Below are 16,402 nucleotides of genomic sequence, written 5' to 3'. Positions count from 1 at the left end.
GTTAGTTTACAGGTTACAAGAAGCTGTGGTGCGCAGCAAAGTTCTTCTTTCTTTGTTTAATTCTGTCTTCATTTGCTTTTTTTTTAATAGTGAACTCATAAGTAACAGAACGCTCTCAACAATCTTGAGCAGTTAAATAGCGCTCAAGCATCAAACATCGTTACACTGTTTTCTTCTTGCTTTTTGCTCTTTCTCTGTGTGTGCTACATGTATAGCACAGCTTTCACTAGGCGATGCGTTATTTTAGTTTGGAAGGACGATTGCAATGAAAAAAATGATAAACTACCAGAAGTAAAAAAAAAGTATTTTATAAATGCTTTCGTTGGGGAAAGTGTAGCACTTATCTGACCGGCACAGGTCGTTACCGCTATTGCCGAGGGTGCCTTGTATGCACCATTAACCCAGGGCCATAGTAATGACAGTGTAAGCACATGGTTGCATGATGCATTACCATTTACGCTCACTCTTTCGCTGAAAAATTAACCATTTCCCCCGAGACGCAGTCCCCTTTCATTGCGCGAACTCTGAAGGGCCCGAAGTCACGCATCTATGTTTAGATGATAGGACTTAATCGTCGCTATATCTTTATTCACTCAACAAGATATACGCGAGGTTGGCACGTGAGCACCATCTCCATCATGTCACTCAAATTATGATGCAGGCGAAGTCGATTTAGATGGTAATATTTTTGTGCGACTTGTAAAATTTCTCATATTTTTTCCATTCAAAGCGACCAAGTATTTTTGAACATATTCACTAAGAACATAAGGGAAAAATATACCTGACTGTCCAGGAATGTGTCTTTCTCGGAGGAGGCAAAACAGCAGCGGCTGCTTTGGTTTAGCAAGAGGATGTGTTTCGGACGAACACATCAGAGGTAGCGAGGGAATGATTACAACGTCTACAATTAAACGTGGCATCTAAAGCCGGAGTGAAAAAACTTTTTGCACGAAGACGTCGGGGCATGTTTAGCATGCTCTTGAAGAAGCTTTTCGTATGTGTTTTCTTACATGAAAAAAAAAATAGTTAAACAGTCGTTAATTCGCATTTTCAGTATGTCTGTAGTATGCTTGTTTTTCTTACTGCGTTAAATACATATTGCTCATTCGTGTTTTAATGACTGTGAAGGTAATCAGCTGTTCTGTATTTGCTTTTGATAAGTTCGTTATAATGTGATGTGAACAGGGTATTGAGGCAAGAAATGGCGGCATTAAGCCGCTGCATAGGCCTGTCAGAAGCAATTAGACCTATTCTGTTTCTTTAGTTTCGTGCGCTCTTTTACATTTCATTTCCATGACCAGCCAAGAAAGCCTTCCGTCATCGTTTGTTATTTCCTCTCACATAAAGATGAAATTAGCAAGCTTTCTCGTCACTGTATATATTTCGCGTCTACTCTCCCTTTTTTTTCTTTGCGAATTGCTGAACATTTTACAGTAAACGAATGTCTCGTTCCCAAAGCAGGTTGGCTTTGTTTATCTTTTTCTTTTTGCTGTCATGCCTTGGCAAAAACAAACCGTCAATGGAACGGGCCGGCATTTCTGCGGATGTTCTTCGTACATCGCGAAATTGGTAAAGACGAATGTGCCAATTGCATGTATAGGAAGCAAGGAAGTGTATTGAACCGTACACTTGTCCTGGTGCTCATTCAGAGTGTCTGCGACAGGAAGGCACCTCTTTTGACCAAACTGATGGCTTTTCTGACGTCGAGGGTGACGCTCCCCGTTAGCGAAGCAGTTCAGGTGAGACGTGAATGCTGCGACAGAAAACGACAAACGTGTAGCCATGTAGGATAACGAGTCAGTGCGTTGCCCCAGGGCCCAAGCTACTTTGCGCATTTGCGCTGGATTCGTGCTCGTTGTGGCCGAAGGCGGCAGGGCTGGCTGGGATCGATTCGTTTGCGCCCTTTGAGATGTTCCATCCAGCTGACTTCATTACCAGAGGTCAACAGCAGACACTCCTTTTGCGGAAGGCCCCCGGTACGGCACTTGCGCATTAAAATAAAAGAGGAATTTTACCACTCCAAGCAAGAAACGGCGGCAAGTACGCGAAATTCCTTCCTTCGCAGCAAAGTTGTGGCTGTGAAAATGAATAAAATAAAAGAAAATTGAAAGGAAGGCGCGAGTAGACAGTTTTTCCCCTCTCGGTGGTGTGGGCTTGCAAAGATGCGTATGAACGATGCTGCACATTACCAGCCGTTTTCTCCCTTTCAGCGTGACCTTTCGTTGCTCAATGAGGTGCTGAAAGCAAGAGTGCGCTTCTCTCTCTCGCTCTTTTCTTTTATCCTTGGGGTTCTAATTTCGCCCTCTTCTGAGAAGCCTGAAACAATGAATGTTTTCTCTCAAGCCTTGTTTACGTTTTTTTTTAAAGCTATACCAAATCTATGTTTTTTCTTCTTGAGGCACTAGGGAGGAAATGAGAAAACAAAATATGAAAGCATTCCTGCTAAAAGCATTGTTACGCAGACTCTGTAGTGTACAGAGCGGCGAAAAAAAAAAATACGCATGCATTTTGCAGATTGCAGTCTTCATATTACCGGCTCACTAATTTGGCAATATGCGGTCTTGCCATTGAGCCTAATCAACCGGACGTATTAGCGGCGGTTGAAACGAAGAAGATTATGCGATGTTCGTGGCTTTCGGACGCTGAATACTCTCCCGCAAATAGGTTTTTCAAACGCTTATTATTCTCTTTTAAGCTCATTTACATATCTCTCTCACTTGGAAACGACTTCCGACAGTGAACACAATAAATGACAGAAAGAAAAAAAAGAAAAGAGGAAGGTATGCAGATTTAATGCACATGTTGAAATCCTTCGGAAGCGAAGCTTCAAACAAGCAGTGCGTATTTAAGTAACACACAGCTAAGCGTGACGCGTACAATTGTGTATTGCTTCCATCCCATGCAACACGCAAGCTCTTGTAATGTTCGTGTTTATCCACCACAAAGGTCCCAAATTTAATCTTAATCGTTTTTTATGCTTACGCACAACACCACTCATCAGCTATGCCGAAATGAAAACATCCAAATCAGGTGGACACACAGTGGGAGACGCATACGTGGCGATGTCACGAAGGCGAAGGCGCGGTATGATGCTTGTCGAGGGAAGAATGGTGATGACAGGTGTGCACAAAGGAGAACGTCTCATTACTTGCTACATTTTAGGATTCTGGACCCCTTGTGTTACAGTAATGCATGCTTATTGTGAAGGACTGGAACACACCCATTGGCCCACCCCTATTGGCACATGCCGAATGCACGAACGTTTTGTCAGCACGGAAGAAATACGCTTTATCAAGTGACTAATTGCATACAGTTTTCTGATAAATCAGGTTTTGCCTGCCGTGACTAAGCACCTGATGTCAGCAGGAACCAAATCTGTTTAACTGGTTCCTGACTGCCGCTTATCACGCGCTAGAAAGAGATAATAGTGCAGCCTAAGCCCGATAGTTGCGCAATCCGTGAAAGAGAGAAGCGATGTGAAAGAAAGAAGAAGGGATGTGAAAGGGTGCGCGTGGACGCCAGACAAACATTCAATCGTTATCGTGCACTCGTCTCCGTAGTTCAGTGGCTACGGCTAGTTCTTCTAGTGAGCGCGAGGTATATGATTCGATTTCCTGCAGTGATGGCCGCAATTCAGAGAGGGCAGAATGCTTTCTTTTATTACGTAATCCCTGCTTTGGCACACAGGATTGTCTTCGTGCCTCACAGCGGAGACAACGTAGGCTCTCTCTGTAGCGTATAGCTGTCATTCCTTATTGTTGATGAGGCAGTTTGTGCACGAAGTTTCAAAATTGTCCTAATGGAACATTTATAAAAAAATGTACTCATCAAGGTCAAAAGCTGGTCTTGCAGCTGCAAAAGTTGTTCTCGTACGGGATCTGCACTCGTCCTGTTAAAGATTTCGCACAATGTCTACCGAGTTCAACTTGGTGTCTGCACCCTGTATATCTGATTACAAAGGCCATAGCCATAGCCCACAAAGCTTTTACGAAGACATGTTTTTCGCATTGGAATGGCCGGCTGGGACTCTGGACAACTATTTCAGCCCGTTCTGCTAAGCTGCCTGTGCTACAGTGCACAGAAACGAGCGTATCTAACTGCGCCAGCTCACTTTGATCACGTAACATGATCAGAGCAAAACATGATATAATGATGCCCTCTTAAGCAGTCGCAACAGTGTGGAAAGTACTACTGCCCATTCTAAGGACAGCAAACCAGAATTAGCGGTTGTAAAGTAATTTGGTGTTTATTATCCTCAGTGTGATGATTGTGTACCTCTCCCGCTCTCTCTTTTCCTATGTTTCCCTTTTTCCTCTCCCGTTCATCCATGCAGAGTAATAGACTAAATTTTCGTTCTGGTTTACCTCCCTGCCTCTCTCCTTTCTTTTCTCTTCGTTTTTATTAGATTGATTTTAGTCAAAATTGGAGAACTATAGACTACTGTTTACGCAAATAGGTTTCCTTTTTTCAATTTTGCGATGGTTGCGCAGCTCACACACACACACACACACACACACACACACACACACACACACACACACACACACACACACACACACACACACACACACACACACACACACACACACACACACACACACACACACACACACACACACACACACACACACACACACACACACACACACACACACACACACACACACACACACACACACACACACACACACACACACACACACACACACACACACACACACACACACACACACACACACACACACACACACACACACACACACACACACACACACACACACACACACACACACACACACACACACACACACACACACACACACACACACACACACACACACACACACACACACACACACACACACACACACACACACACACACACACACACACACACACACACACACACACACACACACACACACACACACACACACACACACACACACACACACACACACACACACACACACACACACACACACACACACACACACACACACACACACACACACACACACACACACACACACACACACACACACACACACACACACACACACACACACACACACACACACACACACACACACACACACACACACACACACACACACACACACACACACACACACACACACACACACACACACACACACACACACACACACACACACACACACACACACACACACACACACACACACACACACACACACACACACACACACACACACACACACACACACACACACACACACACACACACACACACACACACACACACACACACACACACACACACACACACACACACACACACACACACACACACACACACACACACACACACACACACACACACACACACACACGCGCGCGCGCGCGCGCGCGCGCACGCACACGCACAAACAGAGAGAGAGTGATAGAGAGAGAGGAGGTGGTAATAAGGTTTGGCTACCCTCTCCCTCTCGAGTATGGGTCGATCGCGTCAAATCCCGCGAGTAAATCATTTGTGGCAGATTGCAGCCCGCAAACGAATCGTTTTTCTTTCGCATTTTAAGCCTTCTGATGAGAGAGTTCGTCGGATAAACGTGGAGTATCTGGGTCGTCTAAGCTTTTCGGGCAGTGCGTGCAAGAAGCTAAGGAGGCAGTTTATCCACATTGTGACTGTAGCTAGAAGTTTAACTTGCAGCTAAGCACGCAAGTGTCGTGAGAAATACCGAAAAAGAGCAACAAAAGAAAAGCGTGCACTGAACCCAACGAACCAACAAAGAAGCAAGCAAAAGAAAACAAAGAAATAAGGCTAAAATTAGACATGTAATTTCGTCAAGCATGAGTTCTTATGCAACGGCTGTAGTACATCATGCTATTCGGCAGCCCAAGGCCGAACTCGGCCCAAGTCCAAAGAGATAATCGCTCCACGCCGTGTAAAACATGGTAGAATGAAGGATGTGGATGAGCAGGCCACCGGGCTAGGAAGCAGTCGGAAATCTTCAGAGAGCCTCTTAACGACCACAAACCATCTGTGCATCATTAAAAACCAAACAAAGCAGAATATCAGGACGCTTCCCCAAGAGCGGGATAATGTGAAAATGTAGAGAGGGAGCCATTTGCCTTCTCTATCGGACACGAGGGAAGTCAGACGGGAATAAAGGCATAGCTTCTCTAGCTACGAGGCTCCAGCTTCTCCTCGTGTGCGCAGATGTTGAGACACACCGCGTATATCCCAAGGGAACATCTTGTCGGAACGGCATCTACGCACTCGGCAATTTCCTTTGCTTCCTGGCACTGCGTTTTCGCGCCTTTTGTTTGTTATTATTTCTGGACAGCGGCTTTAGTGCATGCGGTATTCTTTCAGACTATATTCAGCAGGGGATAATTTGATTATCTGGTTTCTCTTCTTTTGTTGGCCCGGAGCTTGTTTTGAAGTTCCTGAGAGGCCTGCGTTAGGCCTTGAAGGAATTCGGCGCTATTGCTTTTATGTAATCGGGAAGAACAAAGCTATAATTCACGTCGAGCGACGGTTGCGTAAGTGATGGTCAAGCGTGCCAGGGTGAGCCGAAAATGATGGGGCATGTTCATACAAGTTGGGCCGGCAATACCCGGTGACCCTATATATCGCGATAAAAATATATTTCTGTAAGATTGCATTGTATAATATTGTAGAATATAAAATTATATTAGAAAGTATGTGCCAAGCCGGCCAGTTAGCCTACTGTTGGTTATATGTGTGTTCCCCAAGTGCTGCCAATTGGCAGCACTTGGGGAACACACTAAGATTGATTAAGACTAAGATTGATTTTGCTGTCCTTAAGGACAGCAAAATTAATCTTTGTCCTGTGAGAATAAAAAATAAAGGAACATACAAATGAATGAATGAATGAATGAATGAATGAATGAATGAATGAATGAATGAATGAATGAATGAATGAATGAATGAAATTATTCATTATAAAACATTTATTGACTGAAAAAGCACACTAGGATCTTGTCCTTTCCAGTCCTAGGCAGGTCATCTTTTTAGTCCAAGAAAGTTCTTGTGCTTGACGTCAGCTTCGCTCGGTTGACGAGTGTTCTATGATCCTCCAGGCTTCCGCCAGTGAGCAGCTGCCCCCACTTTTCAGCGAGGACGTTTTCGGTCCTTGTTGCTGGTTCCTTTTGTTCTTCGCCTGCTTGGGTGCTGTCTAGTTCTTGAGCTACAGGCAAGCGTTGTTCTGCAGAGCATCCATCTTTACTCGTTTGACACGAGAAAAAAATTCTCTTGGGCAGTTATTTGGCCTTCCAGGTATAGCTACACAATCTCTTATGCCGCGTGCTCCTCCCTGCAAGTGGCATACCTGCGTTAACTCCCTGTTTTGAACGGATGAATAGAGAGACATTCTCACCCCATCCCCTCATAAATCACTTTTCTTAGTTTGAATTGTGTACATTGTTTGGGGCGCTTCTATAAAATAAGAAGTGGGACAGCTGGCGTCACCTACAGGCACCAAATCTCATTTAACACAGATGACACCTAAACACGCCCTTTCTCTAAGCTTTTCTGCGGTGCATCTGCATGCGCTAAATGAAAGTGCACAGAATCATCTTTCGAACAGTTGCGCAAAACCATTATTCCCGAAGGCCATTATACGCAGTGGGAATCAGAACAGGAAGTAATATGGTTCAATTTTTTGACGCGATGGAAAATTCATTGAAGTCGGACGCAAAAGCATTGACTAATTTGTGATCACGGTCAATTTATTGCTCCTCTCTCTCACCTAGTCTTTCTTTTTCGTTGTAACCGTCAGCAGTAGTGACAACGCCTTCATTGCTAAGGGCATGGCATCAAAGCCTAAGAAAAGTGATTTATTTAATTTGAGCCATTGAAATATAATAAACGCATAGTGCACGGAAAAAAGCAGAGGTGCATAATATTTACCTGCGCTTAAGAGAAAAGACAATCGGCTTGTAGCATTTACAGACACAAAGGAAAAGGCTAATTTGAATGCTTTCGGGCTACATCACCAGTATTGATGGCCACGAGTTACCCACCTCAGAAACAAATGGAAAGAAAGAAAAGGGGGTGTAATTCATCGAAGCGTAAGCACGATTACGTGTGGCGTCTGTAAATAAATGTTGCGCAAGAAACCTGTTTATTACAGGCCTGCCAGTAAACATACATGCTGACTGCTTCACGCGCAACCACCGCTTTCAATCTCTGCTCTAAGCTTGCACAGCGCGACCACTGTGCATATTATACAGTTTTGTTGTAAAACATGCGCATATGTTTAAAACTTGTCTACTTTGATTATTGTTTCTCTATAGTAGCTTCCTTCCAGATTTCTTACAGCTAATAGCTGTCCAATGTACTCTAAATTAATTAACGTTTGAGAATGACGGCTTTTGAAGGATACGTGCGTCTGTTGTTAATTATGTGATTAGTAATTAGGACGAGTAGAGGGGTACGTGGTATGCCACTTATACTACAAATGCAAATCTTTAAAACGATCGACTAATGAGCCCCTTAATTGTGCGTTGTGTGATTGGAGCGAATAAATGGGCAGCGCATGGAAATAAACGAGAAAAGGACAGAATCGTTCACTGAAAATAAAGCAGAACATTGCGTCAAAGGCGGGTTTGTTATCATACTTAAGTGGCTCAATTTCGGTGTAGTCAGATGTAGTGGTATTCTTTCTGTGCCTGAATTTTGATTCCCTCGTAATTGCTCAATATGTTTTATTACTGCACTGTAATTGATTTTGCTGTGGCAGTGATTTTCAGTTCTCTACTTTAAGAATACGGTTGACTGTACTGCATACGGCTTAGAATGGCCGCTTCCTTCGTCCTGGTAATTATGGTCGCGTTTAAGGGATTGCTCCTAGTAATTACCTGATACTTGACATGTCAGTTGAGTGAACCAAAATTTCTTTTGGTCGTTAACTGCAATGTTTATCTACGATATCCAGACCTTTCTCTAAACGTTATTTGTTTACGCGGAGTTTTAAATTATTTGCGACGAGTGGGATGAAGGAGGAGGGGGAAGGGGAGTATTGGAGAGGTTGAGGGTACTCGCCATGATTTTGGGAATTAATTAATATCAATTGTGTTTGACAGATTCTTACGAAAACTTGCAAATATCTCGTTTCTTTTACTTTGTCAAAGACATTTGGGGGGCGTTGTTCTTGCCACAAACGCGGAAAACGCAATTTTGCAGTGCAACGAGAGGAGTGAAAGTCGGTCGTTTATGTGATCGACGCACACTCCGCAGAATGCAATACTTCGAATTTTGACTCACTTGGGTGTCATGGAAAAGAAAATGATAAACAGCGCAAATCCTGCCTTTCCTAAATAACCCTTAATGCCTTCCATACCGAATGCTTTAAAAAAAAATGTCGGAGTGCTTTGGTGAAAGATGCTGTTACTCACATTGGCTTACAACACCAAGCCTCTAGTTAAAAAGTGACAAGAGAGACACGCCTGCATATGGTCTTTCAAAACAACGAACCTTCGCTAGATACAGCACAATGTTAGTGTGCACTCTTCGACGCAAATGCTTGGATTAATTGACCCATAACTTCTAAATGCATTGTAAAAGCCAGGGGAAACGTTGCTGTAAAGTTGTGCAGAGAAGAAGAAGAAGGAGAAGGAGAAGAAAAAACAAACGTCAGATAATAGTCACATAATAGACACACTGAATGCCACCAGAGAACCGTGTGATTGATTTACTGTATTTTTTCCTATACTTATGTTACTTTTATGACTGTGCCGTTGGCTGGCCGGCGCCAACAATGGCGCCCACTGGATTTGCGCCTGGCTGAGCACTGATAAGTGGCGGCACCCGAGCGATGAATATCTTGCGCAGCTATGTATGGAGGGCCAAAGTCCAGGAGCATTTCATAAGGAGCCTTGCGTATGGTTGGCATGGTCCCTACCACAATCTAAAGGAGCCAGTGACACCACACCGCAAGCTGTTTCTTCCCACCCAGCCTAGTGCGAGCGTTTTCTATACCCGGGCGAGTCGCCGGCAGGACAAAGGCTTTTTCCTTCTCGCTCGAGGAAGAGCGACTTGCAGAGAGCAGGAGAGATAAACGATGGCGTCGGGTCTCGTTCCGAGAAATTGGGGCTGATATTTATTTATGCATCAGCCCATGAGAGCGGTAGCACTGGCAGCGGTGATATAGAGGCCAAGAATGGACGTGGATAAGTACGAGTGAGAACGAGAGATGGTGAGAAAGTTTAGGGAGAGCAACGTGCTTCGCCAGCGCTCTTCCAGATTCGGGCCACTGGAACCGCAATCGAAAATGGGCCCCTGAGGGTGTCGGTCGAATAGCCGGAGAGGAAAATCTGTGTTACGTTAAGGGAAGATAGGAAAATAAGGAAACGGCAACAGTTGGAAGGAGACGACCTAAACTGGAGGCCTGAAAGTACTCCTGCAGAGGCTCGTCAGATTTAGCGAAACTGTCTGCCCTTCCCTACTTTATAGGTGCGGATCGACGATAAGCTGGCGGTCGAGGGGGAACGTTAGAGACCCATAAAGGAAACTGTCCTCCCCACCTCTGGTTGATCTCCAACTTTCATCGCGAATTGGCGGCTGCTGCAACAATTTTGCGCGGTTTTGGCCTCGTATTCAAGGGAAGGCGCAAAAGGAGTTAGGAGAGCAGTGACATATTTCTTAGAGCTGGCCCGGTTGGAAAGAATGATGACGAGGCATCCAGCCGCGGTGGCGCAGGGTCTATGGCGTTCTGCTGCTGGGCACGTCGTGCGAGTTAGATTCCCGCTAGGGGTGGGCTCATTTAGATGGGGGCAAAGTGCACAAAAAAGGAACGCTGGTTCACAACGTTAAAGGTGGCCAAAATTACTCTAGAGAGAAAGCCACCTAGGGTGCCCATGATACCAGGAATGTTGCTTTGCGTCATTAAACCCTGTGATTTTGTTTGATTTGATGACGTAGCAAAAAAGATGACGACTTAGACGGAGGAGGAGGACAGGGGGGAAGTACTAAAGGGCTAGTTGCAGATTCACGCATAAGTTCAAGTGCACTTTAGAACTACACGCGAGATATATAGTAAATAAGGATCGACGCGGATGCGAACCTGCAACTATTGATATGTTGCTGAAATACATGTATGCACGTGAAGAGAAAATGGTGGAGTATGTTTTTGAAGAACGCCAGCGCTTGTGTCGGCAATGGTTTGGGAAAATGACCCCTCAGCTGCCGCGGACCACGCAGCTGTCTGGCTCGTATGTTGACATGCAACCTGTATTTTAGTTGGGCAGCGTACATATAACCGTTTAATTCTTACGTTGTCATTGACTATATAAAGTTAGATCCGCCTAAAGTGCTATCGCGGTAACGTAACGTCAGGGCCTCTCCTATTTGGTTTCCTTCTACAAAGTTTGTTTCTTTCCTCCATCGTCGTCACACTTTCGTCAATCTTCACGCTTTCGTCAATGTCGCTATGCCACCATAAGTGCACCGTAGTCGTCACGTGGTCGCGATTCCGTTGTTGACATGCCGCCTAGGTCATGCTGCCACAGTAGTCGCGTCTTTATCATCTGTATTGTCATTTCATCGACGCCGTAGTCGTCGCGCCGCTACTGTCGTCATCGTCGTCGTCGACACTCTCATGCCACGTACCAAATCATTTCAACAACGTGTGCCTCCACTATGAAAGGCCGTCATCGATGTCAGCAGTTTACATCGGATATATTGCTAGCGTGTCTAATGGATTTCCGCTATATGGATGGAGCTATTCGCTTACTTCGACATCATTCGATTATTCATGAGGCAATTTTAATACGTTTAGTACCGTTTGATAATTAACCACAATTTTCTGTACCACTGTCTAGCCGTTTATGTTGACTGATCCTGAAGATAGTGTACTTTAACACAATGGCAAAACCGCTCCGGGAGACAGTGTGGTGGTGCCGCTGGCACGGTCGTACCGTTCAGTACCGCATGGTGGTAAGACTCTCGAATTCTCCCCTTGCGACACCTACCGCTTTGAGACGCTGCCGTTGAGACGCTGCGCCTCCGGTCGCAGCGTCTGCGATCAGAGGCAGTGGCGGCAAGGGCTCCCGATGCTTGAGGAAGTGGCGCTCGAAGTACCGGTTGGCTTCCGCGTACGGGTAAGGCACGGTGGTAAGAAGGAGCGCCCACTTTGCCCTCTCCCCCACCCTTTACCAAAGCGCAATATAGTGCCACAAATTACCACCTCTCAATGCATGCGTAACGCACTCTTCAATAGTAATTGGGGCTAGTTCTTCACAAATTTTCCTTTATGCATTATCCAAACATTTCAGCACCGCAATTTCAGCATATACATGTTAGTGTATAGCGCGATGTTAGTGTTAGCGCGATGTTAGTTTAAAAAGTATGAAGAATGCTTTACCATTTTTATCCTCAGAATTCTGTGTTTCGGTTGCCCGTAGTACTAATTATATGCGCCAAAGAAGTTCACAGACAAACTGGAGACAGCACAGAGGCTCCTTAAAATAGTGTTTGCTAAGGGAGTTCCACACACTGCGCTTTTTTAGCCCTCCAAGAGCCATCTCTCTTATCACATGGACAATGCTCAGCAAGAACCATATTTTTCAACAAGGCACCCACAAATTCTAGCTAGGCTAGTCTAGTGCCAGCGGAGGTGCTATGGTGCTATAGCACGCATCACCTAGAACAAGTGAAAGTACACCGTCGTGTTCTCGAATGTACAATAATGGCACTAAACAAATCTAACGCAGCACAATATGCCCTCTCGACTGATGTCACTGTGAGTTTGATCTCATGGCAACCGCCGAATTAAAGACACGTCAGAATCAGACTGCATAAAAAGGAAATATTCTCTCAAGACGAAAAAAATCATAAGCCATTCTTCTCTGTAAAGGTGGATGACCAAGGGAGCTACGTAGTACCGAACAAATAGGCGACAAAGACTTTTGAACAAGAGTACGAACACATTTACTGTCTTGATCGGTGGTCGTCGTGACGAAAGGTACGCACACACATTTAGTTTTGAAAATCCGCGTACATTCGTGTGATACATTCGTTATATACATTCGTGTTTTCATGTCGCTATATATTCAAAGTTTTAATACCGACTCTCGGGACTATCTGACTCTCCGGAGAGATGCTGTAAGACGTGTTGCACAATTGGCTTGCTCCCAGATGTACGTTTCAGTCATTGGCACCGCAGATCACAAGAAAATATTACTGTGATCAAGTGCATATCTTGGAATCCGCATGAAGAGAAGCTTTCATGAAAAGAGAGACATAGATATGCGAAAAGCGGGAACGTTCACCTGATGATGAACATCCAGTTTGCTACCCTGACGACGTGAAATGTTTAGCTAAATGCTATGCAACTAAATGCGATCCGTCTACTTCTCCGTATTCCAATTATAGGCAAAGCAAATTCTCATGCAATGCTTACGTTTATGAAGAGCACCCGCCGTTACAGTATTCTTTTTTCCCTGATGCACTACCTTCACAACCTATGACGACATGCGAATATTCATTCAGGCGTATGCAACTGTGAAACGTCTACGGAGCAATGTCATGAGTACGAAGGTGGTGCATGATGCTTTTCGATGGACGAATGATGAATTTAGATGTATACCCAATGTGATTCATACATGAATACAGCTAAGGCTTCTATACTCTTCATATCACAGCGGCACATACTCGTTCTCAGGGATTGCAACATACCCAGATGCTCAGGAATGGCGTACACGCAAGTTGGAAAATCTAAAAAGCCATTGAATACCATGCGATATTCTGTTAAGAAGAATGTGCGCTTTTTGAGATTCTCTGAGGAGGAACAGGAGGTTGTTGGCTGGAGGTCGATGTAGCCATGCTGGAGTTTTAGGCAAATTTTCCTCCCTGGCACCGCCTTTAGGGTGGGTCTAAATATCTTAGCCGGAGCAACTGTTTAGGTTCGATTCTATGATTTTCTTTTCATCCAATCATAGAGAAAGATCCAATCTTCTCTTGGAAATCATTTTGTACATGTGGCATTTACTTTATGTCTAACTGTGCCTTTCCGTGGGTATACGTGTTTAGATGTTGGTGCGTGAGGACTCGGACATTACTTACGTTGAAAACGTGCTGTGTTTCGTTTCTTACATGTTATCGTGCCGGTGGAATCGTGCCGTGATTATGACTCGGTGTTCGTATCGTCTCTTGTCGAAATAATTTTTTTCTAAACACACGATAACGTTGACAACGTGGGCGGAATCCACAGCTCGCACCACTGACGACGCACGAAGAGAAAAAAATAAATGTGGCAGTTTTGCCCGAAGGCTGAAGCATTGACAGGGATAGCAAGGTTTAGCGTTGTGCTTGGACTTCTCGGACAGTGTTCGAACTATACGAGGGCTTGACATGTCGGTGTGAAGCAGCACACAAGCCAACTGCAGCTGCGCAGAAGAAACAGTGCCCTGGCGGACACCCGGCGTCACATCCTACAATGCCATGTCGTACTGCCAGTCAGTGCTTTGTCTTTATTTGAACACGTAAGTGAATTAACTCACATGTACGAATGGTAATTTCTATATGTTTGCCGCATCACTGTCAACGACAAAGGCTGTTCTCCAGGTGGCGTTTATTGCAGCCCTTAAACAAATTTCTAGCGAAAAGCTAGACATAGGGTGAAACTTTAAACGTACATAAGCAGGTCCTCAGAAGCAGTACCATGCCGTGGCGTATGTATGAGATAGCAGGGCATGTCAGGAAGGCAGCGACCAGCCGCGAGAGGCCAAGGCGTCAGAGGATCACTCAGGGAAATGCCTGTCTGAACACCGGCATGCCTCCTCCCTCCCCCGCAAAAAAACATAAAACAAGGAAAAGAAAGAAGAAGTTTGACGTAATACTCCTATGGAAACGCGCAACGTGGAGAGAAATAATAAAGGGAAAATTATACTTCCACGCAAACGTAGCAAATTGCTACAAAGGAAACCCATGCGGGTTTTTGCTTTCATGGAGCCCCTATGTTTTTTTTTTTTGGTAGCAATTTGCTACGTCTTAGGCGGATGTCTCATTGCCCGTTTATTAATTACTTCTCTCCACCTTGTGCGTTTCCGCAGTACTATTACGTCAAACTCTTGCCTTTTCTTCAAGTTGTTGATAAATTGATAAATTCGACTTCGCCCTGCCATATGCTAGTCGCCTGGTTAGCTCAGGTGGTAGAGCGGTCGCCCAGAAAAGGCGGTGGGCCCGGGTTCGAGTCCCGGACCAGGACAAATTTTTCTTCAATTGCCAGGCTATTTCTTTCGAGGAACCCATATGGGTTTCCTTTGCAGCAGTTTCCTACGTTTGGGTGGATGTCTCATTTTCCCTTTATTAAAGAAGAGAAGAAAACAGGAGAGGGAGTGGGGGAGCATACACACAATGTCGCGGTCCCAAACAAAGCGTCACCATCATCCGCATTGCGTTCTCCAAACAGAGCGATGCACCCCAGTCGTGTTGCACAAGAGCACCGGGAAAAAAATTAAGCGGGTGAACTGAAAGCATTGCAATAACCAACGACAGTTTGAATGCGGCGTATAGGACGGCGTGCACGTATATACAGACTGGCCTCATCAGAGAAGTGAGGGCTTAGCAGACGCAATTCAGAGACCGGTGCTCCAGAAAACACGTTCCGATGCTTGGAAAGCGCGGAAAATTGGCATAGCGGATCCCTTTTAGGGCGCCAGCTGTGCGTGAGAGGCGCCGAAGGAAACGATCAAAGGGCCACGGTCTTCTTTTCGCGAAGGAGGGGCAGCTCTAAGGGAAAGTCAGGAGTCACCTGCGTCAGCACTATGGATCATCACAGCTATAAAACTTTGCTTGTTGTATGTGGTATAAGGATTGGTATACTATTTATCACAAGATCCACGTTTAAGTTTGGCCGTTCATGAGCATAAACATTTAGGCGGACGGAGAAAAACTACTGGGTCTACGGCCTTCGATATTTTGGTGTTTCACCAAAAAGAGGCCTACACTTTAGGGTTCAATAGATATAACATACGAATTAAGGTCAAGAATGCAGCAAGAAGGAACAGTTTCAGTGCTATAGCTTCGCTACGTTTCTCACTTTCATCGGACGCTGCACGTTCTCCAGCATGCTACAACACCGAAACGTCGGCTAGTGTAACTGGCGCTCAGAATACGTGGGAGCCGGGAAAGACCATGGTGGAGGACGTCGCGTTGGACGCGACATGGCAACACATGCATCGTATTCGTGAAGCACGGAAAATTAATAATTGAAGATTGCAACACCCTTGACTGGGGTCCGATCATTCTAAGAGGCTAAATTACAGTTTGTTAGAACTGCCACGAACATGTGGGCTCTGCAGTACGCACTTGCATTAAACTCACGTGTGAGAGGTGTCCGGAAAGCACGTCTACGACTGTATTGCCCAGCTCAATACACTACTCAATGAC

At 45.0% G+C, this 16,402-nt stretch overlaps 1 protein-coding gene and 1 non-coding gene across 5 annotated transcripts in view; both read left to right on the top strand.

Moving 5' to 3' along the window:
- Positions 1-16,402, top strand: part of LOC135902081 (uncharacterized) — a 651,905-nt gene that overhangs the window by 152,205 nt on the left and 483,298 nt on the right. The gene's annotated exons all lie outside the window — the stretch shown is intronic.
- On the top strand, positions 15,145-15,219 carry TRNAF-GAA (transfer RNA phenylalanine (anticodon GAA)). Its single transcript has one exon. It is a non-coding gene; the product is annotated as a tRNA-Phe (tRNA).

The sequence above is a fragment of the Dermacentor albipictus genome, chromosome 4 (assembly GCF_038994185.2).
Source record: "Dermacentor albipictus isolate Rhodes 1998 colony chromosome 4, USDA_Dalb.pri_finalv2, whole genome shotgun sequence".
Classification (NCBI taxonomy): domain Eukaryota; kingdom Metazoa; phylum Arthropoda; class Arachnida; order Ixodida; family Ixodidae; genus Dermacentor; species Dermacentor albipictus.
The sequence above is the reverse complement of the archived record's forward strand: the minus strand, read 5'-3'. Positions and strand labels throughout refer to the sequence as shown.